The sequence below is a fragment of the Diabrotica virgifera genome, chromosome 8, assembly GCF_917563875.1.
Source record: "Diabrotica virgifera virgifera chromosome 8, PGI_DIABVI_V3a".
Lineage (NCBI taxonomy): Eukaryota > Metazoa > Arthropoda > Insecta > Coleoptera > Chrysomelidae > Diabrotica > Diabrotica virgifera.
In genome coordinates this window covers 228,170,672-228,188,236 of record NC_065450.1, presented here as the reverse complement: position 1 = coordinate 228,188,236, position 17,565 = coordinate 228,170,672, and positions in this window count along the sequence as shown.

Sequence of the window (17,565 nt, the reverse complement as noted above, 5' to 3'; positions counted from 1 at the left end):
TATATGCTATTGAATCCGCCAATCCGCCTTCTTTCTTGTTGGTGGTTAGTTACTTCCACACAAACCATCATCATATGGAATCAATGGGTTGATTCTTTTAAAACACCTTTCGCTTGCTTAATTTTGTATTTTTTTATACATTGTTCTTCCATTAAATCTTAAAAGTAATGTTTCCTTCTTCACCCCTTTGTTTCTCGTTGTATCTGGTTGGTGTCAGAATCTCTTTTTGACTTTGATCTATTTCCGTCTTTATTAAAAACCATCTTGTATTCATTTGAGTAATTTGCAGAATTTGTTCTTTAACATTCATTAATCTATTATTAATTTCATGTCAGGTGTTGTCCTGAGTGCCTATTTTCTTTTTGAGCCTAATTTTGTTCACTATATACTAGGACTAGGTTGTGATCTGATCCTAGTCGGCGGATATGTTTTTGCTAATAGGACTTTTCATTCACAGTCATTTGTTTCGAGCTTCTCTCATATGTCGTATAATCCGTGGATATTAATATTATACACATTATACAACTTATGACAGAAGCTCGAAACAAATGACAATTGATGAAAAGCCCTATAGGTACATAAGTCTATTTGGTTTTTGGTTTCTCTCCTCTTGATCTGTTAGTGGTTTCCATGAGTATAGTCTTCTTTTTGGCAGTTTAAACATTGTAGGTCTGGATCCCGCGTATGAAAAAAAAGTTGATTAATAGCAAGCTGAAAATTTGTTAATAGCTTAAGGGTGTCTAGTCGGACAAACTTTGATATATGGGAACACTGGAACAGGGGAAGTTTTAATTGTGGAACAGGTTAAAAATTTGGAACGGTAATACCATGAAAACGTCACATGTATTTTGTCCGACAGAACTTCCACTCATTATAATGCCCATTTGGTGACAAATAGCAGCCTGATTTTTGCATGAGAGTTTAATGAAAGGGTAACAAATCAATTGGAAGTTCTGTCGGACAAAATACATGTGACGTTTTCGTGGTCTGACCGTTACAAATTTTTAACCTGTTACACAATTAAAACTTCCCCCGTTCCAGTGTTCTCATATATCAAAGTTTGTTCGACTAGACACCCTTAAGCTATTAACAAATTTTCAGGTTATTATTATTCAACTTTTTTTTCATACGCGGGATCCAGACCTATTATATTTACCATAAAAAATTATTTAGTAAAATTCGACAAGACTATCACCCTTTCGTTTCTGTTGTTACCGTATCCTCCTGTATAGTCTACTTTTTCTTCTCCAATATTTGCGTTAAAATCTCGCATTATAATAATTTTAACATCCTGCGTTTTAATTTCTTCTTCTTCAAGTGCCATCTCCGCGACGGAGGGCGGCAATCAGCATACCTATTAGGACTTTAGAGACGGCTGCTCTGAAAAGTTCATTTGATGTACATTCGTACCATTCTCCCAGGTTGCGCAGCCACGATATCCAGCGTCTCTCTATGGTTCTTTTTCCTTGAATATTTCCTTGCATAATCAATTGGAGCAAGTTTTATCTCTCTCCACGTGTAATATGTCCGAGATATTCCAATTTTCTAGTTTTTATTGTATTTAAGACTTCCATTTCTTTATTCATCTTTTTCAGAACCTCTGTGACGTGTTCTGTCCATGATATTTTCAGAATTTTTCTATACACCCATAACTCGAATGATTCCAGTTTTTTCATTGATGCCGCAGTTAAGGTCCAAGCTTCCATTTCGTAAAACAAAGTCGAGAAAATTCAACACCTAGCCAACCTTACTCTTAGCTCTAATGTTTTAATATCTTGACGGGGTTAATTGGTTTGGTAAGGTGCCACATTTGAATTAATTACGCACATACAGAGAAGATTAATAGCTTCCATATTGTCTAGTCTTCATACATATATATTTTTAAATAATAACAACAGAATCAGTCTTTAAATGCGTCATTTATTATTTTTCTATTTATTCAACATAAATTTAGCAAAAGTTCACAGCGTTATAAATTTACACAAAAGTACAAACAACGTAAAGCAAATACATAGATAATAATACACAATGGATACAATTATATACACAGTGACACAAACTGAGTAACTAAGCAATGTACATATTCAATATAAATAAATATGAAACGAGATGAAGACGAGTTTCAAATTTCAAATATGTATTAGTAAAACACAAATTCAACAGATTTTTTTAAATTTCATTTACCTATCTGCCTTTAGTGACTTAATAATATTCATATCTATTTAATGAGGGGGTAGGCACAAAATTTCGACTCCAATGCTTTTTAAATGCTTTCATTTTTTTCGAATCCTGAGAAAACTAAATATGTAAGTATATTCGAAAAATTTAAACGCAGAATGAAAGATTACGTTATTACTGAGTGCCGAAAGTCCCTGAAAACTTCTATAGTTTATTTTAATAAGTTACAGGGGTGAAACAAAAAGGAGAAAATTTAGTGTGATATTTAATTTCAAATATCTGATTCAAAAGAACCTTTTTGTTTATTCTAAGGGACTTTCGGTCCTTGGTAATAACGTAATCTTTCATTCTCCGTTCAAATTTTTCAAAAATATTTATTAGTTTTCTCAGGATTCGAAAAAAAAAAACGAATGCATTTAAAAAACACTAGAGCCGAAATTTTGCGCCTGTGCCCTTCAGTAAAAACAATGAAAAACCAACAGACATAACTTTTTTTATTACCTTTAACTTAAAATTGTCGAATACTTTTTCTTTTTTGTTCGTATTATTTTAGTAGACAACTTTCCATTTCATCGTCATCTTAATTTTAATTATCTTATTGCACTTATTTCATTTGACAATAATGATATCTTCCTATTCTTCTGACTGCATTTACTTTTTCTCTCACAACTTTATGATATTTGTTGCAGGATTGTTTTTTTTTTGTCATCAAAATTGTATCCATACTATTTTTTAAAATCTTTTAATTTTTTTCTTGCATAAAATTGACAGCTTCGTGACAGCTTGACAGACAAACGCCCCACTACCATAATGCGCCAAGCTCCAAATTTGTCCGACTCCACAGAAATAACAAGTAAAAAAAGTTTCAACGGTGTGGTCATAAATAATAATTTTATATGTGGGCCCAAAAACTATAAAACTAAAACAAGGTGCATAGAAATCGGCCAACTTAAAAATTTGGTCGATTTTGATGCCTCGAATTTCGTAAACCTGTTGTCCGATTTAAATGATTTTTTTAATATGTTATAAGTTTATTCTTTAACAATATCGCTGTAATAATATTGTTGTTAAACAGGTAAATTTTCATTGTATACCGGGTGTTAGAATCAAACTGTTTTTCTCAAAGTTCGCATCACCCTGTGGAATATTCTAGCATTTATAAAATACTAAAATTAAGAGGAAATAGTAGCGATCAACAGGTAGCGAAAACGCGTTCCAAGATTGCGGCTGTAATTTTGAATATTTTTTCGAGATATTTGGCACACGTATTCGTAATATAATAAAGAATGACGGTACAGAGCCCAATTTGAAAAATATATTAATATGTGGAAATTACTATGTAATTAAATACAATATTAAAAAAACGAGCCTGTACCGCCATTAAGAAGAAAATCTAGGCATCGGATAAAAAAGTTTATTTGAAGAAAGTGTATTTTTTTGTTCTTCTTAATGGCGGTACAGGCTCGTTTTTTTAATATTGTATTTAATTACAGAGTAATTTCCACATATTAATATATTCTTCAAATTGGGCTCTGTATCGCCATTCTTTATTATATTATGAATACGTGTGCCAAATATCTCGAAAAAATATTCAAAATTACAGTCGCAATCTTGGAACGCGTTTTTGCTACCTGTTGATCGCTACTGTATCACCTTAAAACCCAACTATAGCGTCAGGTTTTCTCAACATTCTGTTTTTTAATTCATTCGCTTATCTTGGATAATAAAAAAAGTTAGGAACTTTAACAACTAGCCACGTTTTTCATCAATACAGGGTGTTTTTAAATAAGTATGGCAAACTTTAAGGGGTAATTCTGCATGAAAAAATAATGACAGTTTGCTTTATAATCGTATATCTGCAAATGCTTCGTTTCCGAGGTAGGGGATGTTGAAATTTTTCTTACGAACTGACGATTTATTTATTGCTCTAAAACCAGTTGAGACATGCAAATGAAATTTGGTGGGTTTTAAGAGGTAGTTATTGCGCATTTTTTGACATACAATTAAGAATTTTATATTCGCCATTGGCTCGCATACGGGTCATATTACCGATTTTCTCATAAGATATTAAATAGTACATTGCTTCTAGTTCTACTAGTGATCACCACACATGTCCAACCATCTTCCAACACCATTCACTCACAACACGGTACATATTTCTTCGTAACACATAATAAAAGATACAATAATGTGAATGGCATCAGAGACAGTTGGATCAGTGTCTTATTTTTATATCTAATATAAAAAAATCGCCGATAATATCAAAAACATTATTGACGCAAAAGAACGAGTATCACAAAAACGAACATGACAATTTCAATGTCATATCACTAAAGCAACATTTTATGCGCGATTCCATAAAAACAAACAAAAGATCGTTTGAAACGGTAAGTTATTGCTAGATTGCGGCTGCAAGAATTTGATATAGAGGAATGTTCACAAATCTGAGCAAGGACACCGTACACATCTTATCGAAAATGTTATGTCACTCAAATGCAATAAAATAATATATTTATCTCGAAATTGCAATAATTTCATATCATTGCGCCAACTCTGAATTTTCATTAATAACGTCGTAAACTGATACAGGGTGATTGATTAGTGGGGTAAAGCTCAATAGATCCGCTATAGTAATAGATAGCAATTAAAGTTAATAACAAAAATTGTAGCCAGCTTTAAGCTTCACATTACAAAATTAGTTAGAATGTTACAGGGTGTTCGAAAACACAGTGGCAGACCAAACTTATGTTTTTTTAAACGGAACACCCTATATTTGATTTTATATTCGAAATCCTGTTAACTTCTCCATCACAAAAATATAAATGTTTGTTATGTTATACAGGGTATTTACAAAGTTATAACCAATTTTATATGAAAATCGTAACAAGTTCAACTCCCTATATAAGTAAAAATAAGCAAAACAGCAATGGTTTATTATTGCCATATTTTTTACGTATTGTCAAAATTTTCAAGAATGAGTGATATTGCTAATTTTCTTTATATCAAATACAGGGTGAGTCAAAACGCAAGTACCTACATTATTTTCTCAGTAATTTTAAATGGAACACCCTGTATTTTATATCACTATTGAAAAGTACCATTACCGTACTTTAATTTTTAGATAACATTCCCTATGTCTAAATTTATTAGTTTTCGAGATATTTTCATTTTTCAATGGTCCAGTAGCGTGGCCACCCAAATCACCAAATTTAATAAACTGGACTGATTTTTTTGGGGTTACGTTAATAATGAAGTTTATAAAATACCTCCAACAACGAGGGATGAGATGAAAAATAGAATACAAAGTGTATTTCGATGTGTTAATTTACAAATGCTTCGTAGAGTAAGTAGCTCATTCAATTATCATTTTTAGGCGTGAATAAATCTGTTAGGAGATAATTTTGAACACCTTCTGTAATTAAATATTAAAAATATTTTATTAAAAGTAGCTTCTAATTTTTTCAAACATGTTTTTAAATTGATAAATTCTTTTTCGTTCTTTATTTGTTACACTGTTACATTTACATACAAAAGTAGTGTTTAATTGTCTTCACAAAACGTCGTATTCTGTGTTTGTGTGTTTTTTGTAAAATTTATTACTAATTTTCTTTCTTTATTTGTTACATTTACATAAAAAAAGTAGTTTTTAATTGTTTCAAAAATGTTGCATGTTGTGGTTGTGTTTTATTTTGTAAAATATGTTACTAATAAGTTATTTTTATTTCTTTATTTGCTACATTGTTTCATTGATTACCGGATTGATAATCAGTAATGGTCAATTGCCAATTCAGTCATGGCTTACTTAAAATTTAGATTTTAGACACCTAAAATAATTTGCTCTGAAAAATGAAAATATCTCGAAAACTAATAAATTTTGGACATAGGGTATGTTATATAAAAACTTAAAGTACGGTAATGTTACTTTTCAATAATGATATAAAATACAGGGTGTACATTTAACATTACTGAGAAAATAATGTACTTGCGTTCTGACTCACCCTGTATTAGATATAAAGAAAATTAGCGATGTCAATAATTCTTAAAAATTTTGACAATAAATAGAAAATATGGCATTAATAAACCATTGCTGTTCTGCTTATTTTTATTTATACAAGGAGTTGAACTTGTTACGATTTTCATACAAAATTGGTTATAACTTTGTAAATACCCTGTATAATATAACAAACCTTTATATTTTTGTGATGGAGAAGTTAACAGAATTTCGAATATAAAATAAAATATAGGGTGTTGCATTTAAAAAAAACATAAGTTTGGTCTGCCACTGTGTTATCGAACACCCTGTAACATTCTAACTAATTTTGTAATGTGAAGCTCAAAGGTGGCTAAAATTTTTGTTATTAACTTTTATTGCTATCTATTACTATAGCAGATCTATTGGGCTTTACCCCACTAATCAATCACCCTGTATAAATAAACCTAAAATCAAATGGGTATGTACGTGAGGTAGAGTGAGAGGTTTTGTGAATCGGTAGTTCATAGATAATAAATGACAACGCACTTCCAGTGTCACGCTGGGTTAAGCTGCTTTCAATAGCGAGTGATTTTCGTAAAATTAATTATACTTAATAATTTACTTGTAATACAATTTACGTAGTTATTAATCAAAATTCAGAGGCTGGCACAATGATATGAAATAATTGTAATTTCGACACGAATCTATTTATGTCAATTTTATGGCATTTGAGTGATATATTTTCCATAATAAGTGTGGGGTGTAACTGCGATTTTGAGGGAAGAAATTTGTAAGAATGTATACTAAATTTACATTCAAGATGGAGTAGAAATAAACAAATCAAGACACGTTAAATGCCACTAGAAGCACTCCCGAATCATAATTTACAATGTACAAATTTTTTAAATCATGATTTGGGATTTACGATGTATATACATTGTAAATTATGATTCGGGAGTGCTCCCAGTAGCATTTAACGTGTCTTGGTTTGTTTATTTCTACTGCATCTTGATTGTAAATTTAGTATAGAATTTGCGTATCAATTGTTTTAGATGATTCTCCGTCGACCCCTTCTTCTAAAGGTGCCGAACATTTCTGCGTAGGCGTCCACTGTAGATTGTCTTGTCAAGTAAGATGTTAAGTAGTCAGGATTATATTATTCTGTTTTTAGCAGCATTACGAAGCATTTCGTGACTTTGGATTCCTATCCATTGGCAATGTTATACAGCCATGACATATTTTACGTTCTAGACTTCTCTTATCCGTTATCTTTTCTTCGAGCACTAAAAAGTGTATCGTGGTCCTCGTAATATGCTCTCAAGTATGCAGTCTTTTTATTTTTTACATAATCAAACAGTTCCTTTCTCCTGGAAACCCATTATTCACCATATTTCCTGTTGTGAAAATAACAGTTAAATTAATTCGCATTTATGTAAAAATATCGCTCTTAAATTTTTAGGACAATCTGTATGTGGGTTGAAAATATATTTTAGTTCTCTCAAAAGTTTGTGTTATGTAGGCACAAAAGTTAACGCACATGTGGTTGCTATTAGAAGAGGCATCTATCCTTGCTAACTAAGAAAAACATGTGTGTCGCCCTTTTTCAGGCAGAAAAGTGTAAATTAAGATATTAATGCAGTGATTTTGAAAATAATTGGAGCAGTTCTTTTTAGTTCTCAGCGGTGGACACTTCTGTTCGAGTGTGTTCCTCTTTTCGCCTTGAAGATAAGTTACGCTTTCCGCAATAATTAGGTTAAATACTCTTTCTCTTTCGCTATTAAGACAATTTATCGTTAATTCCGCATATTTGTTAAACTCGTTGTTGTTAATAAATGTTTTGTTCGCTTAACTTTTATTTCACGTTTGCACAACCCTTCATATCGTGTTTACTAGTAACTATAAAACCAGACCAAATAAATTCTCAGAACCAGTCGCCCTAAACGTTCGCTAGTTTGTTAATATCGAAGGACTCTATGCTTTGGGACATATGCGTGTGGTCCTAAAATATTCACCTATGTCCAATTAGACAAAAGGTAATAATTAAACCCTTTTCGCCACTGTTGGGGTGAGATTCAATAAAAACTAACACCACTTCCTCATTGCTAACTACGTCCTTTTATGATATTCTAAGCATAAGCACTATTGAAGATAATTGTTTTTATTTTTACAAACGCATTTCAGGTACAGTCGAACCCGCTTATTGGAATAGCCTTTGTACCAGGCAAAAATATTCTTATAACCGGGATATTCTAATAACCGATCATTGGTGGCTAGTCGAAATAAGTGTACCGAATATACGTAATAATATTATTTACATACTATACCAATGTGTAGTTTTACATACTATGCCAATATGTATATCATATATGTACACCTACATAATCAGTATATGTAAATGGTTTTAGGTCTTTTTGCGTCAATAATACAGTAGTGTAACTACTACTTATCTATGTATGTGTTAAATACCAAATTACATTACATTATATATGTGAATGAATACAGTAGCAATAGGTAATTAATATAAAATGTATGCAATATGTAGATATGTAAATATTTTCTTATTAAAATGCATATAACAAAATTACTTATTTTTTCTTGAGAAATTATCGGTAATTATAGCTTTTTGTTGTTAATCCGTGCGGTCATCCTTAATCCATTGGTTGAATGGAACTTTTATTGGCGGCAAGAAATGGATGAATTGAATTTAACAAAGCCATAAGCCTCTCTGGGTGAATTCTAAATAAACTGCTTCTAACAATTTTATAGCAGGCAACAGTGCCTTTGTGTAGACAAATAAAAATTACTTTATGACCCATGCATTTGTCGGCTAAAAATCGAATTGGTACTCGTAACAAAGTAATAAATATTTATTACCCTAATAATATCTAATCCATAATCCTTGACGACTGACCATAATAACCAAACATAATTTAAATTTTTAGTAAAATTGTAAAAAAAAATAGTCGTTGACCTGCAAAATATGCTAATAAGCGGTATTATCTAATTAGAACCTATTCCAATAAAAGGATAAATTTATTAAGGAGTAAATGGAAACGTTTCGGGAACTCCAATTTATATTCCATAAACCGGGATATTCCTATAACAGGGATTCTAATAAGCGGGTTCGACTGTATTTGTATTCTCAATACTTTTTATCGGTACATCTCCCAAATGTATAATGGTGCAATCCATGTCAAATCACTCACACAAAATTTGGATCTCCGATTTGTTTGAATTGATTTATAGCTTCTGCGGAACGTACAAATAAACTCAAGCTGAAGTATTTAAGCCCGAACAGTCTTCATTTTTTCTCAAAATATCATTTTTAGCGATTTTACAGTGATTTGGTATTTATTTAAACAAATTTGTGTGTTATATCATAAATTATCGATGAAACAAATATTTTTTTAAATAAAAGTGACTCAAAAATGTCATTATAATAAATTATTTTGATTTAAAAACAAGTTTTTGATCAAATTTTAGTGTACAAAACGTTAAAATATCGTTTTTACATTTTCCTCCTTTCCCAAAGTATATCATCATGGTGGGTGTTAACGGAATCAATTAAAAATAAGTGTAAACAACGAACAGTAATATTTATTTTATTTTTGGTTAAAAGGCGTTCTTATTCATCTCGTAAGAGGGTTGTTTATTGTTTGAAGGCAGCGTGGTGCGTCTGAACTGCCTGCCTGCCGTGACGATACTGCAGAGACCACAACACTATTATCATCATGTTTGCGATTATACAATATGGCTAGAAAAGGCAATAAATTACTACATCTGGCGTTTTAAAAGCTCAGAACCTTTCTGTAGTTTTAAGAAACGTCTTCACATGCATTTCCAAAGTGCGTTATTGACATAAGGTCTGATAAGGTAATTAATTTATGGGGAATTCAGTTTGTTAAACTAAACACACCAAAAAGATATAGTTAGGGATACATTTCGTTTCGTAAAACTTAACGGCCCTTCTTAGCATCTGGTTTGTATATTAAATGTGAATTTTATATGACCCATATTATTTCGTTTGGAGAAAAGTTATTAAAAAAATAAAATTAGCAAAAATAGTTATTAAAGCGTGTCGCCACACCCACATATAGCCAAAACACAGGACTTTAAGTGGTTAAAAGGATTTTTGTAGTTTTACAATACAAAAAAAGTTTCCTACAATAATATCAGAGTCAAAAGTATAGCCCAGTCCGGATAGCATTAATTTGACCTTGCATGCCAAGCTATCCAAAATTTTATTTTTCTAATCTTTAGTAGGGGGTTTTTTTAGGGGGATCAATAGTAGGGGGAGTAGTCTAAAGTTAAAATTGCGAAAGAATTCCGCCGTTACGTTAGCCGCCATCTTGATTTTAAAAGAGAACCGTTTTTGCTCGTTATCTCCGCCATTTTCAACTTTTCGACAAAAAGTGTAAGGACTGAAGTTGTTGAAAATACGATTTCCTATAATTTCTCTTATTACAAATTTTTTGTGCGGTCGATATTTTCCGAGTTAAGGGGGAAAATAGTGACAGACATAATTATTGAACTATCTAGTTTATTATTAGTTTTACAATAAAAATGTACCTATACAAAAATGGAGAGAATTAAATTTTATACAATTTTGAACTCCATATTTTTTTTTGCCAAAATCAATATTTAAGGTAGTACGTATGCGGTAAAGTCGCGAGCGTAAGACCTGATTGGTTTTATAGCAGTTAATTTTGTACAATATCTCCGTCATTTTGGACTGTTCTACAAGAATGGTAGGAACTGAAATTGTTCCAAACAAATCCTATTTACAATTATTACAATTTCTTTTTAACAATTTTTGTCGTGAGGTCGATGAGTTCATTGTACTTACAGTAGACGCCTATATTTTTGACTGACTTGATTTTATAGACGATATTATTGCATATAACTTTTTTGTATTGTAAAACTATAGAACTCCTTTTAACCACTTAAGTCCTGTGTTTTGGCTATATGTGGGCAAATTGTCAGCCAAATCGAAGATAATGTATTTTGGGAATGAAGGAAAATGTAAAAAACGGTATTTTCGCACTTTCTACAGTAAAATTTGATCAAAAACTATTTTTGAATCAAAATAACTTGTTATATTGCCTTATAATCACATTTTTGAGTCTCTTCTATTAAAACATTGTTTTGTTTCCAATGATACTTTATGATAAAATATACAAATTTGTTTTAATAAATACCAAATCACAAAAATAATACAAATTCAACATTTTAAACAACTTTCTCATCAAAATTAGTAAGCATCTCGATGAAGATCACGCTACTAATTCACTGAATTCATCTTCTTGCCTCTTATCGAACTTTTGCAGCTTCTTACACTTTAAAAAAAGTCAAGTAGTTATAATAATCCCCTATTTGTATTATTACCATTAGAAGTGCTTACTGAATCTATTTCTGAACGTAGAAAAAACTAAATGCGAATTTAGCTTTAACGAATACGATACGATCATCCAATATTACATATTCTGACATCAAATTGCCCCAAAAACTCTATAATCTCTACACACTATGAATTTCTTTATCAGTCAATCATAATTTTGATGCTTTTTTATTAGTCCATTTACACAAATACTCCAAATTTTAAAGAACCGCTTGGAATGAAATGAAATTTGATATACGCATAGCTAACATGTAACATCAAAGAAAAAAAGTGAGAACATCAAAGAAAAAAAGTGATATTGTGCCAATGGGCGCTGTTGCCCTGATACCACCACTTCTCGGGGGTGAAAAAACATACGTTCAAAATAGGTCCGGAATTGAAAAACCGACTAATTCTAAGCAACTTTTTGTTCTTTAGTGTTTTTTCACGAAATCACTACTTCTCGATTTATTTCCGTGTGAATATGTTCATTTTTCAACAAAAAAAAAACACGTTTTTAGACGTTTTTTCGCAAATAAATCAAAAAGTAAGTATTTTATCGAAAAAATATTTTTAGCAAAAATATAACTTATAAAAAAGTGAAAATGGTGTATGTATGAAGTCTGCAGTTCCAGTAGAAGCAGAATTGTAGCTAATGAAAAGTAGGTTCGTATTCGTCAAATTCCATATCGAATATTTCAACGTGAAATAATAAAAAAAAATTAAGCACTTTTCGGGGAAAACTCATCACAACTTTTTTTGTGCAAGTTGTGATGAACAAGTTGGTTCCTTTTTTTGATAAAAAAAATCAGGAAAATCACCCGTTAATGAGTATTCCCCGAAAAGTGCTTCATTTTTTGATTATTTCTCGTTGAAATATTCGATTTGGAATTTGACGAATACAAACCTACTTTTCTTTAGCTACAACTCTGCTTCTACTGGGTTTGCAGACTTCATACATACACCAGTTTTTTCATTTTTATCAGCTACATTTTTACTAAGAATATTTTTTTCGATAAAATACTTACTTTTTGATTTATTTTCGAAAAACCGTGGATTTTTGTTCCGTCTAAAAGAGTGGATTTTTTTTGAAAAATGAACATATTCACTCGCAAATAACTCGAAAAGTATTGACTTACACCATACATACCATACATACACATTTTTTTTCATTTTTATAAGCTATATGTTTACTAAAAATATGTTTATCGATAAAATACTTACTTTTTGAGTTATTTTCGAAAAACAGTCTAAAAATGTGAATTTTTATTGAAAAATAAACATATTCACTCGCAAATAACTCTAAAAGTATTGACTTAGTGAAAAACTCTATAGATGTACTCACCCACAAGGCAAAAGCACACATCGGCACATTATCACTTTTTTTCTTTGTCATGACATGCTATGTGTATGCCAAATTTCATGTCAATCCAAGTGGTTTTTTAAAATTCGGAGGTTTTGCAATATTTTACCGTGCGTGAATGGACTATATGATTACGTACTTAAACAACAATAACAAATATATATAAAATTGGGCGCTCCACAGGGATACGTCTCGGGACCGGTTTAAACCAGCATGTATGCGTTATGCTTTGTAAACATAGGGATTTAGAATATTAAATTTGTTCAGATTTTATAGAATTATCAACTCATTGCACAAGAATACGAAGAGCTACTAACATTCTTAAATAAACTATAGTTTAAGATTTTAATCGGTCAACAACTATGAAGAAGACTTTTTAGATCATTATTTGAACTCTAATAAGAAAAGAAGAAAGATCCCAGGTACAAAATTTATTATTAAAATAACAAATAATGATTTAAATCTGAAACCTTTCTTGGAACCACTTTCTTATCTCTGACTTTTACAATTTATAAGCCAAGAGACGACGAATAAAAAAAGCGAAAAGGATTCTACAATATGCAATCACATTTCGTCTTACTGGTCTAGGAAAAGGTCCGAAAGATAGTTCCTACTCAAAATCTGAGTAAAGGTAAAGATAAAACTGTCGTTCCCTTTTATCTAAATAAGAACTTGAAAGTTATTAACACTTTTTGACAAAACAGTATTTGCTTCTGTCATATTTTGACACATTCCGTTTGAGATTTCTACGTATCTATTGGTCAGGTTCACCCACGAAGAACAGTAGTCCATTCGATGAATAAAATTCATCAATATTATCCCCAGATGAAAACGGATATATGCAGCGAGGAAGTAAACAATACTTGTTGCTACAGAGAAGAAGAAACTCAAGAAACCCTTTTATTGGATTTGATGATGTGTATTTTAAAACTAGGCTTAGATTATCTAAAAATTTAGTACATCAATTATAACACTCCCAGGTATTTGTATTTATCAACCCTTTCTATGGGCACATCTCCTAAATGTATTTTTGAATATTTGTTTTCTTTGTTATCATATATATTTATGTTTTTTATATTCATTTTTAGTCCTGTTTTTCGCAGAAACTACTTGCCTTGTTTAGAAGTAGCGGTGAGTTGTTCAGCAGAGTTTGCCAAAATCATGGTATCATCTGCATATCTTGTGTTTTGAGCAAAACACCGGAATATTGTATACAAAAACTTCCGTAAATTCAGACTTACATTGGTTAAATTTTTGGCGCCCAACGTGGGGCCTGAAATCTTCGCAGTTGCAACTTTATTCTCTGTATTTATACATCTTTAATACCATAAAATTACTTTATCAGTTATCTATCTATAAGCGAGGTTCTTACAGCCTCTGCCGCTTCTCGCATTTCGACCGCTATCGTTTTCTGTCCATTAATTCGTCTTCTTTGATGGTCCTATCTCTCATTATGTGCCGTACATTTTCTTCCCAGGAAACTGAAGGCCTTCCCCTACTTCTTCTTTATTGTGGAATGTAATTTAAAGCTTTCTTTGACCATCTATCTTCATTAATTCGTTTCACGTGATCATACCACACTAGTTGTCTCGTTTCAATTCTGTCTACACTGGACTATACAGTATTTCTCCTCCTTCTAATATCTTCATTCCTGATGTGATCTTTTATGGATATACCAAGCGCTCTCCTTAGATAATCCATTTTTACTACTTCTATTCTTTTTCTATCTTTTTTCGTGATCTGCCAAACTTCTGCTCCATAAGTCATGATAGGCTCTACTAAGGTTCGATAGATTGTCAATTTCGTTTTGTGTCTTACATCTTTAGACCATAGTAGAGAGCTTAGAATGTTTATCGCTTTTTTACCCTGCTGTGTTCTGATTTCGATGTTTCTTTTGGTAGTGCCTTCTTTAGATATTATAGATCCGAGATATTTATATTCTTTCCATGTTTTTGTGGTTCTAATTTCTAACTTTTGATTTTCTTCATCATCCCCTATTTTAAGATGCTCTATCTTTGACATATTCATATTGAGGACCCATTTTTCATATTCTTTCTTTAGTTTTCTAAACATGTAGTCCATGTCTTCCTCATCATTCGCTACGACTACCTGATCATCTGCGAAAAATAAAGTTGTTAGACATTTGCCACCGCCTATGTCTATTCCCATTCCGGATACTTGTTTCCTCCTGCTCTAGCGATGATTAAATATATATTTTAAATAAGGTCGGAGACAGACAACATCCTTGTTTAATCCCCTTTGTTGTTGGAAATGATTCAGATATAAAGTTTCCTTCTTTAACGACACTTCTTGCATTTTTGTATATATTTGTGATAGCCTCCACATACTCTCTACTGAGACCTACTATTGTCAATGTTTGAAACAGTTTTTTCAAAGGTACCGTATGCCTTTTCTAAATCTACAAACAATAGGTGGGTAGATAGATTCCTTGTCTTCCGTTTTCTATTACCTGCGGCAGAACGAATATATTTTCAGTGCACGATCTTCCTGCACGAAATCCATTTTGTTCTTCCATGTCTTCGTATTCTGATTATATTCTTTCTTTTATTATTCGACCGTACAATCTCCCCACTGAGCTGGTAACGTTTGTTTCACTATAATTAGAGCATATGCGTTTATCCCCTTTCTTGTATATTGAGCTGATGTATCCAACATTCTACATAATTATCAGGGATATTTTCTCCTTTTAAGCATTTATTAAATAGTTGAACCAACATCTCATGTAATATTTTTGGTCCGTACTTTACCAACTCAATTGAGATGTTTCTAGGTCCTGCTGCTTTACCGTTTTTCGATCTTTTGAGAGCCTCGCTTAACCCTCCGGTTGTGATGATAATATAATTTTATCGTCTAGAGTACGCCAATGAATTAAGTAAAACGTGTTTTTGTACCGTCTCGGACGATATAAAAGTCGGAACGAAAAGCCTACTCGATTATTATTCTTGGAGCGTTGATCGAAGAATAATAAACTACAACGAGGTATAAGAGGTGAGTTATCCCGACCATTTTCCGCCGTCAGTCGTTTTGGTGTGTTGAACGAATCCGACGGTTTTTCCTTTTACCTATCCTTATACGAGCGGTGATCGTATTTCCCAACATGTTTTTCCTCTGGCGAGCTGAGCGAGATTTCCTCTCCTTATACGTCCATTTCATATTAATAAAAGTAATTTCTAATCCACACGATCGTCAATATTATTCATTCATGTACAAAATATCGTCACATCTGCCCGAACAGAAAGCTCGATGCGTAGATTATAAATATATTTTATTAACGAAATTAACGAGTAATTAAGGCTAATTATCCTATCTTTTGTATGTTTTGTTTCTAAATAAAAATGTCTTAAAAAGCGAATCTTTGTCTTCGGCTGAATTTTTTTACCTGGAGCATCAAATACACCGACAATGTCACAGATCTCTTGGAATTTACATCTATCTTGTCAGTAAGACCTCATATCATATTCTTCAGTTAATTATACTGAAAGTTCCAAATAAAACTATAGTACTGGCAATTGTATGACGTATTCTAGAAAACCTGAACACAACCAACACATGAAACATGTCGCTAAGAAACAAAATATCTCAAACATGCTAATATCATTATACTTTATACCTAAACTTTTGATAATACAACGTTCAAAAACTATTTTAATCGAAATTTATTATATTTCAGTGTATATATTTTTAATTTTTCGGCCGAAAAAAATAGTTTTCTTCGCGCTACCCTAGAATGAGAAGATCCTAGTCGGCACTACAGCTATTTCGATGGAAACTTGTCATTCCAAGATAAAATTTTTACAAATAGCTACCGAACTTGATAATTTTTATTGAGCATTAGTTTATGTACAGCTTCCCTTTATTGATAGGTACGCCAAGTATGACACTATTGTTAGATATCGTGATATCTAATTGATTTTGAAATTTTGGAATCTTAAACCTTACATTAAACGGATAACAGGTGGAATAAAAAGTCCGTAGGCTGACACATAGATGGCACTACTGCTAGTAAATCCATATGGTTTTTAGTTAGCCCTAACCTTCCAAAGATGCGTGTATAAATTTGACAGCTGTCGAACTATTTATTTACGAGATATAGCATTTTGAGTGAAACAACTTGTGATAGTTTAAAAAAATCGATAAAAAGGAATTGACGATTCTGAGAAGTGTTTGAAGCTCTTCAATCGTAATAAGACCGCATTTTTGTGTCGATATATTACAAAATATGAAACATGGCTCCATCATTTCACTCCGGAGTCCAATCGACAGTCTGCCGAGTGGACTGCACGCGATTAACTGACTCAAAAGCGTGGAAAGTCAAAGGCAAATCCTGGCAGGATCGGCATATAATATAATAGGTTTTGTAAGGGGAGATGAACGTCCCTCTGCTAGGGGTTGGATATCAGGAATACACTAATTACTCATACTGCGTTTATTTAATCACTATATACGTTAGTAACTAGTTGGTGGACGAAGTCTACATTCGAACTACATGGATGTCTAAATAATGAATGATGAATAAGAATAATGAATGATATGCAATACTTTCTCCGTATCTATAAATAAACTCGTAATTAAGAAGACTAAGTTTTCACTCTAATGGCATATAAAACAACATAATGCTATTCTACACCCCACCAGAATGAAAACAATGGGAAC